The 14,955-nt window shown below is 48.7% G+C and overlaps 6 pseudogenes; all 6 read left to right on the plus strand.

The window, feature by feature from the left end:
- Positions 1-2,558: 2,558 nt before the first annotated feature.
- LOC143931070 (5S ribosomal RNA) lies at positions 2,559-2,677 on the plus strand (annotated as a pseudogene).
- Positions 2,678-5,901: 3,224 nt separating this feature from the next.
- On the plus strand, positions 5,902-6,020 carry LOC143932035 (5S ribosomal RNA; annotated as a pseudogene).
- A 320-nt stretch (positions 6,021-6,340) lies between these two features.
- Positions 6,341-6,459, plus strand: LOC143931287 (5S ribosomal RNA; annotated as a pseudogene).
- Positions 6,460-6,560: 101 nt separating this feature from the next.
- LOC143932666 (5S ribosomal RNA) lies at positions 6,561-6,679 on the plus strand (annotated as a pseudogene).
- A 5,064-nt stretch (positions 6,680-11,743) lies between these two features.
- LOC143931413 (5S ribosomal RNA) lies at positions 11,744-11,862 on the plus strand (annotated as a pseudogene).
- A 92-nt stretch (positions 11,863-11,954) lies between these two features.
- Positions 11,955-12,074, plus strand: LOC143931541 (5S ribosomal RNA; annotated as a pseudogene).
- Positions 12,075-14,955: the final 2,881 nt, after the last annotated feature.

The following is a 14,955-nucleotide window of genomic DNA, read 5'->3' on the forward strand; positions in this document are numbered from 1 at the left end:
AGCGTGGCGAGCAAAGCTCGCCTGCGAGGGGCCCTCTAATATTCACAACCCTATGTCCGTTTGGAAGGTGGGGCTACCACCTCCACTCACCGCGCAGGCGCCGTTCAGCTTCAGAGATTTTCCGAAGCTTCGTCTGCTCCGTACTGCGCATGCGCAGTACGGCGCAGACACTATATCATGGCCGGACAGTATATGGCAGAACACCGGCACCAGTCAACCACTGGTTTCATGTGCGTCGCTGTGTAATATAGAGCAGGGTCCGGGAAGCCAATACCTCCCCGCAATTTCGGTCGCAATAGCATTGCCCTACCAATACACATATGTTTTCTTCTTGGCTTATTTTTTTTTTTTTTTCAAATATAAAATTTTATTGAATTCCAGAGGGGTCGAGGCTCCCCAGTACATATAGTAAAACATACACACAGGGCAAATGTTACAGGTGCAGCAGTACAAAAAAAAATAAAAACAGGTCATGAGATATAGCAAATAACATTCCAATGTACGTGCAACAAAAAGTGGAAGGAAAATATGTAGAAATAGCCCATGTCTACGCCCAGTCAAACAGCACCGTAGCAGGAGTCGACCCCTCCGCCCCCCCCTGTAACTAAGAGGGGGGGGGGGCGTCCCGAGCTCCCGGAGAGAAGGAGTGCGGGACTAAGAAGGATTAGTAACTAAAAGCAAAGGAGTGAGATAGAAGGGTCGGAGAAAAGGAAGGGGGGGGGGGGAAAGTGGGGGTAAGAAAGGTAGAGAGAAAGCATAGAAGAAATTCAGAGGGCAGAAATAGACATGGACATGACGGTGGCCCCAGCCATCCCCCCATTCAAGGTGGCGAAGAAGGACAGGACGCCAATAGGCGTTGACCCTCGACTGAGAAAATAAACAGGCACCAGGCGTCCCAGGTCTTTTTAAAAACTTCTTGTTTATGTTGTGCCGTTAAAATCACGTCCTCTAGCCTCCGCACGTCCTCCACTCTCCTCAACCAATGTGCCACACTTGGGGGGGAGTTTTGCTTCCAATGTAGAGGGATGCACGCTTTAGCTGCATTGAGAAGGTGGCAGACCAGGGATCTCCTATATTGCCGGACGGGAGTCGGGGAGTGATGAAGCAGGAAGAAAGCCGCCTCATTCGGGACCTCATATTCCGTAAATTGCTGAGTAATGCGGCGGACCTCATCCCAAAACCCCCTTAGGCAAGAGCAAGTCCAAAAAACATGGAGCAAAGTACCCTCCTCTTCATTGCAGCGCCAGCACCGTGCCGAAGAGGCGGGGAAGCATTTACTCAGGCGAGAGGGGGTCAGGTACCAGCGGTTAAGGACCTTAAAGTTAGTTTCCTGAATTTTGGTGCAGGACGAGGACTTAAGAGCTAGAGTGACAATGCGCTGTGCCTGCGCGGTCGAGAAAGTGCACTGAAGGTCTCTTTCCCATTTAGCTAGGCAGGGTAGGCGGGACGGGTCCCGCGGTGTGGATAACAGACCATGAGTCTGAGAAAGAATATGGGTCAATGGTTCTGTGCCTGAGCATAAGATCTCAAAAGGGGTTAGTTGCTGCTCAAAGTCCCGCGGCCGTGGTAACGAGTGAAGGAAATGGTGCAACCGTAGGGCCTCCCAGAAAGGGAGCCGATACGTCCCCGTCATTGTCGAAAGTTCTGAAATGGAAGGCCAGCGTCCACCGGCCAGGAACTTGGCCGCATGATCGTGACCTGAGTCTCTAAGAGATGTGTAGTCCGTCTGGTTGAGACCCGGTTCAAATTTCGGGTGACCCAGAATGGGAAGTAAAAGGGATACAGATGACAAAAGGGACTTTTGAGTAACGGCCCTATGACTCTGCGTCAATGTCGTCCCTATCAGGGGGTGCGTCTTCAAGGCAGTCGGAAGGTCCCTATAGCACCACAGTGCTCCAGGCAGGGGTATACGGGTTTGGGATTGTTCTACGGTGGTCCAAAGTTTGGAGGTCCTGTTGCGGCGCCAGTCAAGAATCCGTCCGAGATGAGAGGCTAGATAATAGCAGCGAATGTCGGGAAGCGCCAGGCCTCCCCATTGCTTGGGAAGAGTCATTTGAGAATAACGTAGTCTAGGTCTCTTAGCAGCCCAGACAAATTTGGTAAAGAGAGCTTGTGTCTGTTTAAAAAAGGAGGGAGGGATATGTATAGGTAATGCTTGGATGAGATAGATAAATTTGGGTAAGATGGTCATTTTGAGAAGATTGCACCTCCCGAACCAGGAGTGAAGACCTCCGGTCCATGACTCAAGCAGTAAACGGGTAGACGTCAATAGGGGTGGGAAGTTAAGATCGAACGTTCGGGAAATGTCCGCCGGGATTTTCGTGCCCAGGTACGTGAGGGCCGTGTCGGTCCATTTAAGACTAAAACTAGCCTGAAGGTCTGACAGAGTGCGGGCGGGGATTTCCAATCCCATGGCCTCCGATTTGGTAAAATTGATTTTTAGATGGGATTCTTGGCTTATTTTTATGTTGTTGGCTTTGACCTGTTTTTTTTTAGCTTGTTTCCCAAGGTGACCATCTTGGCCTTTGTCAAGAGGCTTCAGAGTGCCCAAAGAGAGTGCCTACGGCCAAATCACCCTGAAAGAGCCCAATCTCATCTGATCTCAGAGGCTAAGCAGCGATGGGCCTGGTTAGTACCTGGATGGGAGACAGCTTGGGAATACCAGGTGCCGTAGGCTTCTCATTGTGTTGTCGGCGTTGACCTGTTTTTTTCCCCTTGTTTCCCAAGGTGACCATCTTGGCATGTGTCAAGAGGGTTGAGAGTGCACAAAGAAATTGCCTAGGAGCACAACACCCTGAAAGCGCCCAATCTCGTTTGGTCTCAGAGGGTTGGGCCTGGTTTGTACCTGGATGGGAGACCGCCTGGGTTTTCCAGATGCCACAGGCTTATTTTTATGTTGTTGGTGTTGACCTGTTTTTTTCGCTTGTTTCCCAAAGTGATCATCTTGGCATTTGTCAAGAGGGTTGAGAGTGCCTAAAGAGATCGCTTACAGCCGCATCACCCTGAAAGCACCCTATCTCTTCTGATCTCAGAGGCTAAGAAGGGTTGGGCCTAGTTAGTACTTGAATGGGAGACGGCCTTGGAATACCAGGTGCCGTATTCTTCTTTTTATGTTGTTGGCGTTGACCTGTTTTTTTTCGCTTGTTTCCCAGGGTGACTATCTTGGCATTTTTCAAGAGGGATGAGAGTGCCCAAAGAGATTGCCTATGGGCACATCACCCTGAAAGCGCCCAATCTCCGCTGATCTCAGAGGCTAGAAAGGGTCGTGCCTTGTTAATACCTGGATGGGAGACCGCCTGGAAATACTCGGTGCGGTAGGCTTCTTTCTATGTTGTTGGCCTTGACTTGTTTTTTTTGTTTGTTTCCCAAGGTGACCATCTTGGCGTTTGTCAAGAGGGTTGAGCATGCCTGAAAAAATCTACTATGGCTGCATCAGCCTGAAAGAGCCAAATCTCATTTGATCTCAGAGGCTAAGCAGGGTTGGGACCTGGTTAGTACCTGGATGGGAGACCGCCTGGGATTTCTCGATGCCATAGGCTTTTTTTTAAGTTGTTGGCATTGACTTATTTTTATTTTATTTTTGTTTTATTCTTTTATTAAGTATAAGTAGAACAACATAAATATAACAGTCAACTATACAGCATGACCCAGGGTCACAATTACATGGTAACAAAAAAAAAAATAGGCAGCCAAATAACTCTGGGTTCTCAGAGGGGAGTCCTAGAGTTTCATGCAGAAAAGAGAGAAACCCCACCTCCGACATGTAGTACAGTATAACTAATGCAGCTCCGTTCGGACAAATGTAATCATGGAGTACAACTGGGACCACAGCGAGCCAGCTTATCATGACCTATGTGAACCAGAGTAAAATATGAGCCGGTCGTGTCCAGAACCCTGGGGTTCTTCTGGGTCCCAAAGGCTAGTAAGGAGACAAGGCATAGTCAAAAGGGAGGACGGGGGAAGAAGAGAGTGCAAAGACGGAGAGAGAGGAGGGGGGGGGGATGGCGGCGGGGAAAAAAAGGAAAAATAAAGACAAAAAGGGAGGGGGGGGGGAATGCCACCCAGGGCAGACATGGCCTACGTAGGTAAACGTTAGATGTTCAGTCTTTTTCTGGGACAGGGGCGCTGCTCACCTCCCGAATGTAGTCTCAATTACCAGTAAAATACCTCCAGGGCCTCCATGTAACACTAAATGCCTCTTCAGTGTTGTGAAGGGTGGCGGTCAATTCTTCCATCCGGAGAATATGATTGACTTTGGAATACCACAGCACCTTGGATGGGGGCTGAGGCTGCCTCCACAGTGTGGGAATGCAGGCCCGGGCGGCGTTCAGGAGTTGCATCGTGAGGGTTTTTTTGTATTTTCGAACAGGCGGTTTGGTCAAGTGTAGAAGGCACGCTGCTGGGTTGTCTGCGATATCTACATTTCTGAGAGTTTTTTTATCGTCCCGGTCACCTCCACCCAAAAGTTCCTCAAGGCCGGGCATGCCCAGAAAATGTGTCCCATGGTCCCCGTATCTGAATTGCACCTCCAACAAACATCCGGGATCGATCTATTCATTTTATTCAGAAGGTATGGGACTCTATACCAGCGTGAGACTATCTTGTATCCTTATTCTTGATATTGGTTTGCGATGGAAGCTTTATGTACTAAGGTCAGGATCTTCCCTATCTGTTGTGGGGTAAATGTGATGCCTAAGTTCCTCTCCCATTTGTGGATAAATGGTGGGGGTCGACTCCTCCTCCTGACTACTCAATAGGTTGTACAGGAGGGAGAGGGTGTGTCGCACGGGTTCCCTTTTGTGACAGATGGATTCATAGGGTGTCAGGTCTTTAGGAGTGTAGGGGGCCCTTTGTATGGCCAGAAGAAAGTGACGAAGTTGATAAGCACTAAACAAGTCAAGCAGAGGGTCAGAAAGCTCGGCGACAGTTTGCGTGGTCGGGAGCCCTCCCGAGGGCCACACCTCTCCCAGACGCTGTTTCCCCACCACTGTCAACTGTCGCAGTTTCTTGTTGGTAAATCCCGGTGGGAAGTCTGGATTACCTATAACCGGAGTCATTGGTGATGGCAGGGGAGCAATGTGTGTGCAGCGGAACAACCTCCGCACAACAGCCAACGTAGCTCCCACTACGGGGTGACCTCTGAGGTCTTTTGGTAGGGAGGACAGGAGCCACGGGCAGGTCAATAGGGGAATGGAGACGGAAAAAATTATAACATCAGCGTACGCCGCAATTTTGTGGTGTGCCGAGGGTTTGGATATGCCAGTAATATTCGGGTCATTCCGAACGTGACACATAAGTGGTTCCAGTGTCAGAATAAAAATTAGGGGAGACAGATGGCACCCCTGCCTCATCCCATTAGTGATGGGGAAAGAGTCCGAGCAGCACTCGTTCACCCGTACCGCTGCCGACTGTGTGGAGTAAAGCGACATCATCATGTTGGGGCCAAGACCTATATGTTCCAGGGTGGCCTGCATAAAGTGCCAGGCCACCCTGTCAAAGGCCTTCTCCGCGTCCGTTGACAACATAAGCAAGGGCCTTCCCTGTACATGCGCCGCATGGATTAAATTGAGGACTCGGGCCGTATTGTCTCTAGCTTCCGACTTATTTTTATTTTTTTTGCTTGTTTCCCAAGGTGACCATCTTGGCGTTTGTCAAGAGGGTTGAAAGTGCCTGAAGAGATTGCCTACGGGCACATTACCCTGAAAGCACCTGATCTCGTTTGATGTTGGAGGCTAAGAAGAGTCGGGCCTTGTTTAGTACCTGGATGGAAGACCGCCTGGGAATACCAGGTGTCGTAGACTTCTTTTTATTTTGTTGGCGTTGACCTGTTTTTTTTTCGCTTGTTTCCCAAAGTGACCATCTTGGTGTTTCTCAAGAGGGTTGAGAGTGCCTGAAGAGATTGCCTATGGCCACATCACTCTGAAAGCACCCAATCTCGTCTGATCTTGGAGGCTAAGAAGAGTCGGGCCTGGTTAGTACCTGGATGGGAGACCACCTGGGAATACCAGTTATTGTAGGCTTCTTTTTATGTTGTTGGCGTTGATTCGTTTTTTTTTTTTGCTTGTTTCCCAAGGTGACCATCTTGACATTTGTCAAGAGGGTTGAGAGTGCCCAAAGAGATCGCTTACAGCAGCATCACCCTGAAAGAGCCCTATCTCTTCTCTTCTCTGAGGCTAAGAAGGGTTGGGCCTAGTTAGTACCTGGATGGGAGATGGCGTTGGAATACCAGGTGCCGTATTCTTCTTTTTATGTTGTTGACATTGACCTGTTTTTTTTCGCTTGTATCTCAAGGTGACTATCTTGGCATTTGTCAAGAGGGTTGAGAATGCCCAAAGAGATTGCCTATGGGCACATAACCCTGAAAGCGCCCGATCTCCTCTGATCTCAGAAGCTAAACAGGGTTGGGCCTTGCTAGTACCTGGATTGGAGACCACCTGGGAATACTAGGTGCTGTAGGCTTCTTTTTATGTTGTTGGCCTTGTCCTGTTTTTTTTTTCACTTGTTTCCCAAGGTGACCATCTTGGCGTTTGTTAAGAGGGTTGAGAGTGCCCGAAGAGATCACGTACGGCCCCATCACCCTGAAAGCGCCCAATCTCGTCTGATCTCGGATGCTAAACAGTGTCGGGCCTGGTTAGTACCTGGATGGGAGACCGCCTGGGAATACCAGGTGCCATAGGCTTTTTATTTATTTATTTATTTTTTATTTAGTAGTATGCGACATACAATGCAAAGGCAACTTCACAGAATGTGTGATACAAATAGTTACAAACAAACGATCATATTGCATGGATATCAGAGCCAATGGTAAGAAGTCCGAGGAGAATAGCACGTGTACAGCTTTGTGGTCATATCAAGATGAGATTAAAGCTCCATCTCGTTGGGATCCTCTACCACTTAAAATATTATTGATACTAGCCCTGCTACCCTCGAAGAGTTTAGATATCCATAGATAGGGGAAGAGTATTGTGTAGTAGTCAAATGGGGTCGGAACAAATACATTTTCTTTTCCCTTTTTTGAGTTAAGAAGGGAAATAGTAGAACTGAAAGGAGGGAGAAGGGGAAAGAGAAGATTGGGGAAGGAAATGGCAGAAAAAGAAAATAAGGGGTAAGGGGGTGTCGTGGGTAGAGTGGATAGGGTGGTGTCCCCTCCCAGGGAGCAAGAGACGCCCTCGGCTCACCAGCTCATCAGCTGTCCAACGTTTGGAACAGCGATCTCCAACGATCACCATGAGCTTACTATGTCTCGCGGAGGTATTCTATCGAAAAGCGAAACTGGGTCCAGTAGAACCATCTGTTCCCATGCTCCTCTGTTTTATCCCTCATTGTGGCAGTCAGGTCTTCCATTTGTTCAATATCATTTACCCTTGCGAACCACTGGGTCACCATTGGAGCAGATTGCTCTTTCCACTGACTTGGGATGCAGGCCCTAGCTGCATTGAGGAGATGTTTAAGTAAGGACTTATGATAACGCTTTCTCGACATAGGAGTTAGATTGAGAAGAATTGCTGCGGGATCATTGGCTAAGGAAATGTCTGTGAACTTGTGGATGAGTCTCAGGACAGGCTGCCAGAATGTTTGTAATTTAGGGCATTCCCAGAAAATGTGGAGAATGGTGCCAGCCTGTTGCCCACAGTGACAGCAGCGGTCAGATTGACCGGGGAATATTTTGGCCAACACCACCGGTGTACGATACCAGCGTGTGATCAGCTTATATGAGATCTCCTGATATTTACTGCAGAGTGACGACTTATGGGCGAAAAAGAGTATTCTGTCCTTCTGTGGTTTGGAGAATGTAGTTTGTAAGTCCCTTTTCCATTTAGCTAGGAAGGATGGATCCGTGGAGGATTGTGCGTCTGTCAGGATTTGGTAGGACCTAGAGAGGGAACCACGAATTGGGCCATCATCCAGGCAAAGTTCCTCGAAGGGGTGGAATTGTCTAGAGAAGAACGAATGGTTAGGTAGTGATCCGAGGAAATGGATTAGCCGTCTAGCTCTCCAGCTATCCAATGCAACAGGTACTTGCTCTAGCAGTATGGTCCCCATGGGAATCAAGCCCGTGGGTCCAAGAATTAGGGCTGCTCTCAGAAGCCCTTTCGGGGCTTGCCTGGTAAAGGCCTGGTCAGACAGGCCCGGAGGGAATCTAGGATGTCCAATAATTGGGGTCATAGGAGAAGGGAAGTTAGTCAGGTGGGAAAGGTGAAAAAAACTATCCATCTCGGCGAGCGAGGGGCCAGTTAACGGGTGAGTAGTCACACAGGGCTCCAATGGCCTCCCCGCCCAAGGCAGACCAGCCAGTGGAACCCGTGCCATCTCCTGCTCTAGCTTGACCCATAGCTTCAGTTCCCCATGCCGGTGTCTTATCACATATGGTCCCCCATCGGATAGTGTCCGCTGTGTACTGTGCATGCGCATCCGTTCAGCTTTGGAGATTTTCCGAATCTTCGTCTGCTCCGTACTGCGCATGCGCAGTACGGCGCGGACACTATATCATGGCCGGACAGTATATGGCAGAACACCAGCACCAGTCAACCGGTGTCATGTGCGTCGCTGTGTAATATAGAGCAGGGTCCGGGAAGCCAATACCTCCCCGCAATTTCGGTCGCAATAGCATTGCCCTACCAATACGCATATGTTTTCCGCGCCAGAGGAACTTGATAAAGATTGAGCGAACCGCTTGAAATAAAGTCTGGGGTATTTTGATAGGTAAGGCTTGTAGTAGATACAGAAGTCGTGGCATCGCGTTCATCTTCAACACATTACAGCGTCCGAACCATGACAGAGCTAGTGGGTCCCATCTTTTAAGGTCCGCTGTAAGCCCATAGGCTTCTTTTTATGTTGTTGGCTTTGACCTGTTTTTTTTGCTTGTTTCTCAAGGCGACCATCTTGGCGTTTGTCAACAGGGTTGGGCGTGTCTTGAAGAGAACGCTTATGGCCACATCAACCTGAAAGCACCCAATCTCGTCTGATTTCAGAGGCTAAGCAGCATCAGGCCTAGTTAGTACCTGGATGGGAGACTGCCTGGGAAGACCAGGTGCCATAGAAGGATCTGGTCTGGTTAGTGTCTTGATTGGGAGATTGCCTGGGAATACTGGATGCCGTAGGCTTCTTTTTATGTTGTTGGCTTTGACCTGTTTTTTTTAGCTTGTTTCCCAAGGTGACCATCTTGGCTCTTGTCAAGAGGCTTCAGAGTGCCCAAAGAGAGTGCCTACAGCCAAATCACCCTGAAAGAGCCTAAAAGCCTAAAAAGGGGCGCTGCTCACCTCCCGAATGTAGTCTCAAGTACCAGTAAAATACCTCCAGGGCCTCCATGTAACACTAAATGCCTCTTCAGTGTTGTGAAGGGTGGCGGTCAAATCTTCCATCCGGAGAATATGATTGACTTTGGAATACCACAGCTCCTTGGATGGGGGCTGAGGCTGCCTCCACAGTGTGGGAATGCCGGCCCGGGTGGCGTTCAGGAGTTGCATCGTGAGGGTTTTTTTGTATTTTCGAACAGGCTGTTCGGTCAAGTGTAGAAGGCACGCTGCTGGGTTGTCTGCGATATCTACATTTCTGAGAGTTTTTATCGTCCCGGTCACCTCCACCCAAAAGTTCCTCAAGGCCGGGCATGCCCAGAAAATGTGTCCCATGGTCCCCGTATCTGAATTGCACCTCCAACAAACATCCGGAATCGATCTATTCATTTTATTCAGAAGGTATGGGACTCTATACCAGCGTGAGACTATCTTGTATCCTGATTCTTGATATTGGTTTGCGATGGAAGCTTTATGTACTATTGTCAGGATCTTCCCTATCTGTTGTGGGGTAAATGTGATGCCAAAGTCCCTCTCCCATTTGTGGATAAATGGTGGGGTCGACTCCTCCTCCTGACTACTTAATTGGTTGTACAGGAGGGAGAGGGTGTGTCGCACAGGTTCCATTTTGTGACAGATGGATTCATAGGGCGTCAGGTCTCTAGGAGTGTAGGGGGCCCTTTGTATGGCCAGAAGAAAGTGACGAAGTTGATAAGCATTAAACAGGTCAAGCGGAGGGTCAGAAAGCTCGGCGACAGTTTGCGTGGTCGGGAGCCCTCCCGAGGGCCACACCTCTCCCAGACCCTGTTTCCCCACCACTGTCAACTGTCGCAGTTTCTTGTTGGTAAATGCCGGTGGGAAGTCTGGATTACCTATAATCAGAGTCATTGGTGACGGCAGGGGAGCAATGTGTGTGCAGCGGAACAACCTCCGCACAACAGCCAACGTAGCTCCCACTACGGGGTGATCTCTGAGGTCTTTTGGTAGGGAGGACAGGAGCCACGGGGAGGTCAATAGGGGAATGGATCCATCCTCAATCTCCATCTCCACCCACTGCTTGTGTGGGCCATTACAATGCCAATCAACGACTCTCGTTAGCAGAGTCGCTCTGTTGTATTGTCTCAGATCTGGGAGACCCAGACCCCCCTTGTCCTTTGGTCTGGCAAGCAATTGCAAACGGGCTCTGGGCGGTTTGCGCGCCCAAATAAAGTCCCGGAGCAGCACCTGCAGTTGTCTGAAAAAAATTGGGGGTAGCCGGATCGGTAATGTATGGAACAAGTATAAGATCCGCGGGAGGGCCGTCATTTTGAATGCATTACAGCGCCCGAACCAGGTCAGTGTTAAAGCATGCCAGTTTCCCAAATCAGATTTCAGTCTATTCAGGAGAGGGACAAAATTAAGCGGGTACAATTGCGCCAAATCCGCTGCGATGTCAACGCCCAGGTAACGTATAGATTTTTCAGCTCAGTAGAATGGAAAAGCGGAGCGTAGCCTCTTGGCCTCACCATCCGGGACCGATATATTCAATACAGCCGACTTGGCGCAATTGATTTTATAGTTTGATAGGCTGCCGTATCGCCGGAGAGCCGCGAGTATATTGGGAAGTGAAATGTGTGGATTGGAGACGAAAAAAATTAGATCGTCAGCGTACGCCGCAATTTTGTGGTGTGCCGAGGGTTTGGATATGCCAGTAATATTCGGGTCATTCCGAACGTGACACATAAGTGGTTCCAGTGTCAGAATAAAAATTAGGGGAGACAGAGGGCACCCCTGCCTCGTCCCATTAGTGATGGGGAAAGAGTCCGAGCACTCTGAAAGCACCCAATCTCATCTGATCTTGGAGGCTAAGAAGAGTCAGGCCTGGTTAGTACCTGGATGGGAGACCACCTGGGAATACCAGTTATTGTAGGCTTCTTTTTATGTTGTTGGCGTTGATTCGTTTTGTTTTTTTTCCGCTTGTTTCCCAAGGTGACCATCTTGGCATTTGTCAAGAGGGTTGAGAGTGCCCAAAGAGTTCGCTTACAGCAGCATCACCCTGAAAGAGCCCTATCTCTTCTCATCTCTGAGGCTAAGAAGGGTTGGGCCTAGTTAGTCCCTGGATGGGAGATGGCTTTGGAATACCAGGTGCCTTCTTTTTATGTTGTTGACATTGACCTGTTTTTTTTTCGCTTGTTTCCCAAGGTGACTATCTTGGCATTTGTCAAGAGGGTTGAGAGTGCCCAAAGAGATTGCCTATGGGCACATAAGCCTGAAAGCGCCTGATCTCCTCTGATCTCAGAGGCTAAACAGGGTCGGGCCTTGCTAGTACCTGGATTGGAGACCACCTGGGAATACTAGGTGCTGAAGGCTTCTTTTTATGTTGTTGGCGTTGACTTGTTTTTTTTTTTTTTTGTTTTCCAAGGTGACCATCTTGGTGTTTGTCAAGAGGGTTGAGAGCGCCTGAAGAGCTCGCCTATGGCCACATAACCCTGAAAGCACCAGATCTCGTCTGATCTCAGAGACTAAACAGGGTCGGGCCTTGTTAATACCTGGATGGGAGACCACCTGGGAATACTAGGTGCTGTAGACTTCTTCTCATGTTGTTGGCGTTGACTTTTTTTTGTTTGTTTCCCAAGGTGACCATATTGGCGTTAGTCAAGGTTGAGAGTGCCTGAAGAAATCTCCTACGGCCACACCACCCTGAAAGAGCCCAATCTCATCTGATCTCAGAGGCTAAGCAGGGTTGGGACCAGTTTAGTACCTGGATGGGAGACCGCCTGGGATTTCCAGATGCCGTAGGCTTCTTTTTATGTTGTTGCCGTTGACCTATTTTTTTCCGCTTGTTTCCAAGGTGACCATCTTGGTGTTTGTCAAGAGAGTTGAGAGTGCCTGAAGATATTGGCTACGGCCACATCACTCTGAATCTGTTCCATCTCGTCTGATCTTGGAGGTTAAGCAGGGTCGGGCCTGGTTAATGCCTGGATGGGAGACCGCCTGGGAATACCAGGTGTCGTAGGATTCTTTTTTTTTTCAAATATAATTTTTTCTCCAAATAGGGGAAGACGGTCCCCCGAGTACATAATGCAACAGAGAAATACAGAGCAAAAAGCAGCTGAACAATACTTGATACAGGTATATTCGCAACTGTGAGTCTGCCTTCCATCAATCACAATGATTCGAGGCACGGATAAAGTATTGTACCAAGATCCAGGGTCACACAAACCCCAGGTCCCTCCGGCATATTCCATCCAGAGGGGGGTGTGGGGCCGTCATTCCCAATTTTCCACTCTTTCCAAAAGAGAGAGGGGGTGGAGGGGGTGAGAGATAGGGGAGGAAGGCAGAAAAGAGAAGGGCTGAAAGATCAGAAAAGGAGAAGAGGGGACGAGACACGATGGCAGCCACTGTCCAAGGGGCCAGTCAAGGAAAGCTCAGAGCACTAAGGCGATAGCAGGCGACATCCTTCCAGCGAGAATATAAAGGTATTCCAGATGTCCCAGGTTCTTGTTTACCTTGTGATGTGAGGATCAAGTCCTCCATTTTTTTTAATGTCCCCTATTTTCCTAAGCCAGTGAGAGGGATGCAGGATTTCGCCGCATTTATCACATGCCGTAAAATTGATTTTTTTTGTACTTCTTAATGGGAATCTGTGAATGGTGCAAGAGAAAGAATGCAGCCTCTTCCTGGATGGAGAAGTCTGTGAATTTTTGTGTTATGCATCGGATCTCTGTCCAGAAGTCCACCAAGCTGGGGCAGGACCAAAAAATGTGCAGCAACGTGCCCTCTTCTTCTCCACACCTCCAGCATATGTTCGAGGAAGAGGGGAAACATTTCTGCAGCTTTGATGGTGTCAAATACCACCTGGTGAGAAGTTTAAAATTCATCTCCTGTATCTTCGTGCACAGCGACATTTTGAGAGCCAAAGTGATAATGTGTTGTCTCTGTGCTGGGGAAAATGAGCAATTAAGGTCCTTTTCCCAGTTGGACAGACAGGTTAAGTGTGGGTAATCTGTTTGAGAGAGAATGTGGGCCAAAGGGCCTTCGCTCCTGCATAGAGTCTCAAACTCCGTCTGAGGGCGGGCGAACGTTTAAGGATTGGGGGATGGAATGGAGAAAATGATGTTGTTGCACCGCTCTCCAAAAAGCCAGTTGTAAAAGCCCTGTCGGATCTGTTAGGGTTGAGAAAGAAGGCCATTTTCCATCAATGACGAATTTAGACGCATTGTCTAGGTTGCAATTTCTAAGTGGGTCCCCAGTTCAAAGGTTGGATGGCCACGTATAGGGAATAGGGGGGAAGTCAAAGACGTGAGTGTTTTGGGTAGCGATCAGGTGACTGACTTTCAACTAAGCCCCTATAGTGGGATGTGACATAAATTCTGTGGGTAATTACTTAAAGCACCACATGGCGCTTCTTTTTTTTTTTTTTTTAACAGCACAAGTTTATTGAACAACTCAGTTATAACAAGATATTACAGTAGGTACAAACATTAGCCTCTTCATAGGTGACGGACAGTAATACATCTTACATTAAGGAAAATTCCTGACAATGATAGTATAGACTCCAATATAGCTCACTCCACACACATATGCAGATTTTCCACCCACCTATCCCATATTTTGTGGTATTTGGCTGGACACCCATGATTTCTATACACCAGTTTAATCAAGGGTAGCTTACTATTAATGCCCATTACCCATTCCCGCATAGTAGGCATGGTTGGACGCATCCAGTATTTAGCCACAAGCTTTCGTGCGGCAAAACAGCGTAGAGTGCAAAAATTTAGCCAAGTATTGATCAACAGAGGTATCAGGAAATATACTAAGTAGGCAACTCTTAGGGTCAAGTTGAAGGGGTGAACCCATGTGGTCATGTAGAAACCTGACAATCTGCCCCCAATACTCCTGGACCAATGGGCATTGCCAGAGAAGATGATAGAAAGTACCAGTCGTTCAAGAGCAACGGGGACACTTCGGGTTATAGTCAGGATGATACTTAGCTATCCGGATAGGGGTGAGATAGGACCTGTGTATCACATAGTACTGCGTTAGTCGGTCAGGTAGGCTAAGCGAAGCCTGTTGAACGTTCTCAAGGGCATCCTCCCATTCCTCCCCATCAAAGGGACCTATGTCCTCTTCCCATCTCAACCTGGCCCGTTCAGTGGTTTGCGCCACCAAGCGGGCCCGGAGTAGGCCGTATAGAGTCGAGATCAATTTAGCCGGTTCGTCTCCCATAATTACATCTGTCAAAGCCAGCGACTGTACATTCGGGAAGTCCTGAGCAAATTGCGCACGAAGCGCGTGTCGCAATTGCAAGTAGCGAAAGTGCATATGAGGGGGTATGTTAAATTCCACTTGTAGGGAGGGAAAATCCCTTACGCCCATAGGAGTCACCACCTGATACAGAAAAAGTATCCCTCTAGAAGCCCACAAGTCTACATCTGGTAAGCCAGACAACTCACGAAGCAGGGGGTTGCGCCATAGCGGTGTATGTGAGTGGTAATAGTCAGCTCCCAGTAATCTAAGGGCTAGTTTCCAAATACTCCGGTGGTGTGGCAGGATCCGGGACCGGGCATCCCTAACCCCACCACCCCGAAAAATCATCTGAAGGGGAGTATCAACAAGGGATTCAGCCCTCCAGCCCACCAAGGCCTGATATCTGTGACTATCCGCTCTATGGAGGTGATAA

The sequence above is a fragment of the Lithobates pipiens genome, unplaced genomic scaffold, assembly GCF_037356315.1.
Source record: "Lithobates pipiens isolate NorthernLeopardFrog02 unplaced genomic scaffold, aLitPip1_a1.2 Scaffold_25, whole genome shotgun sequence".
NCBI classification, from domain to species: Eukaryota; Metazoa; Chordata; class Amphibia; order Anura; family Ranidae; genus Lithobates; species Lithobates pipiens.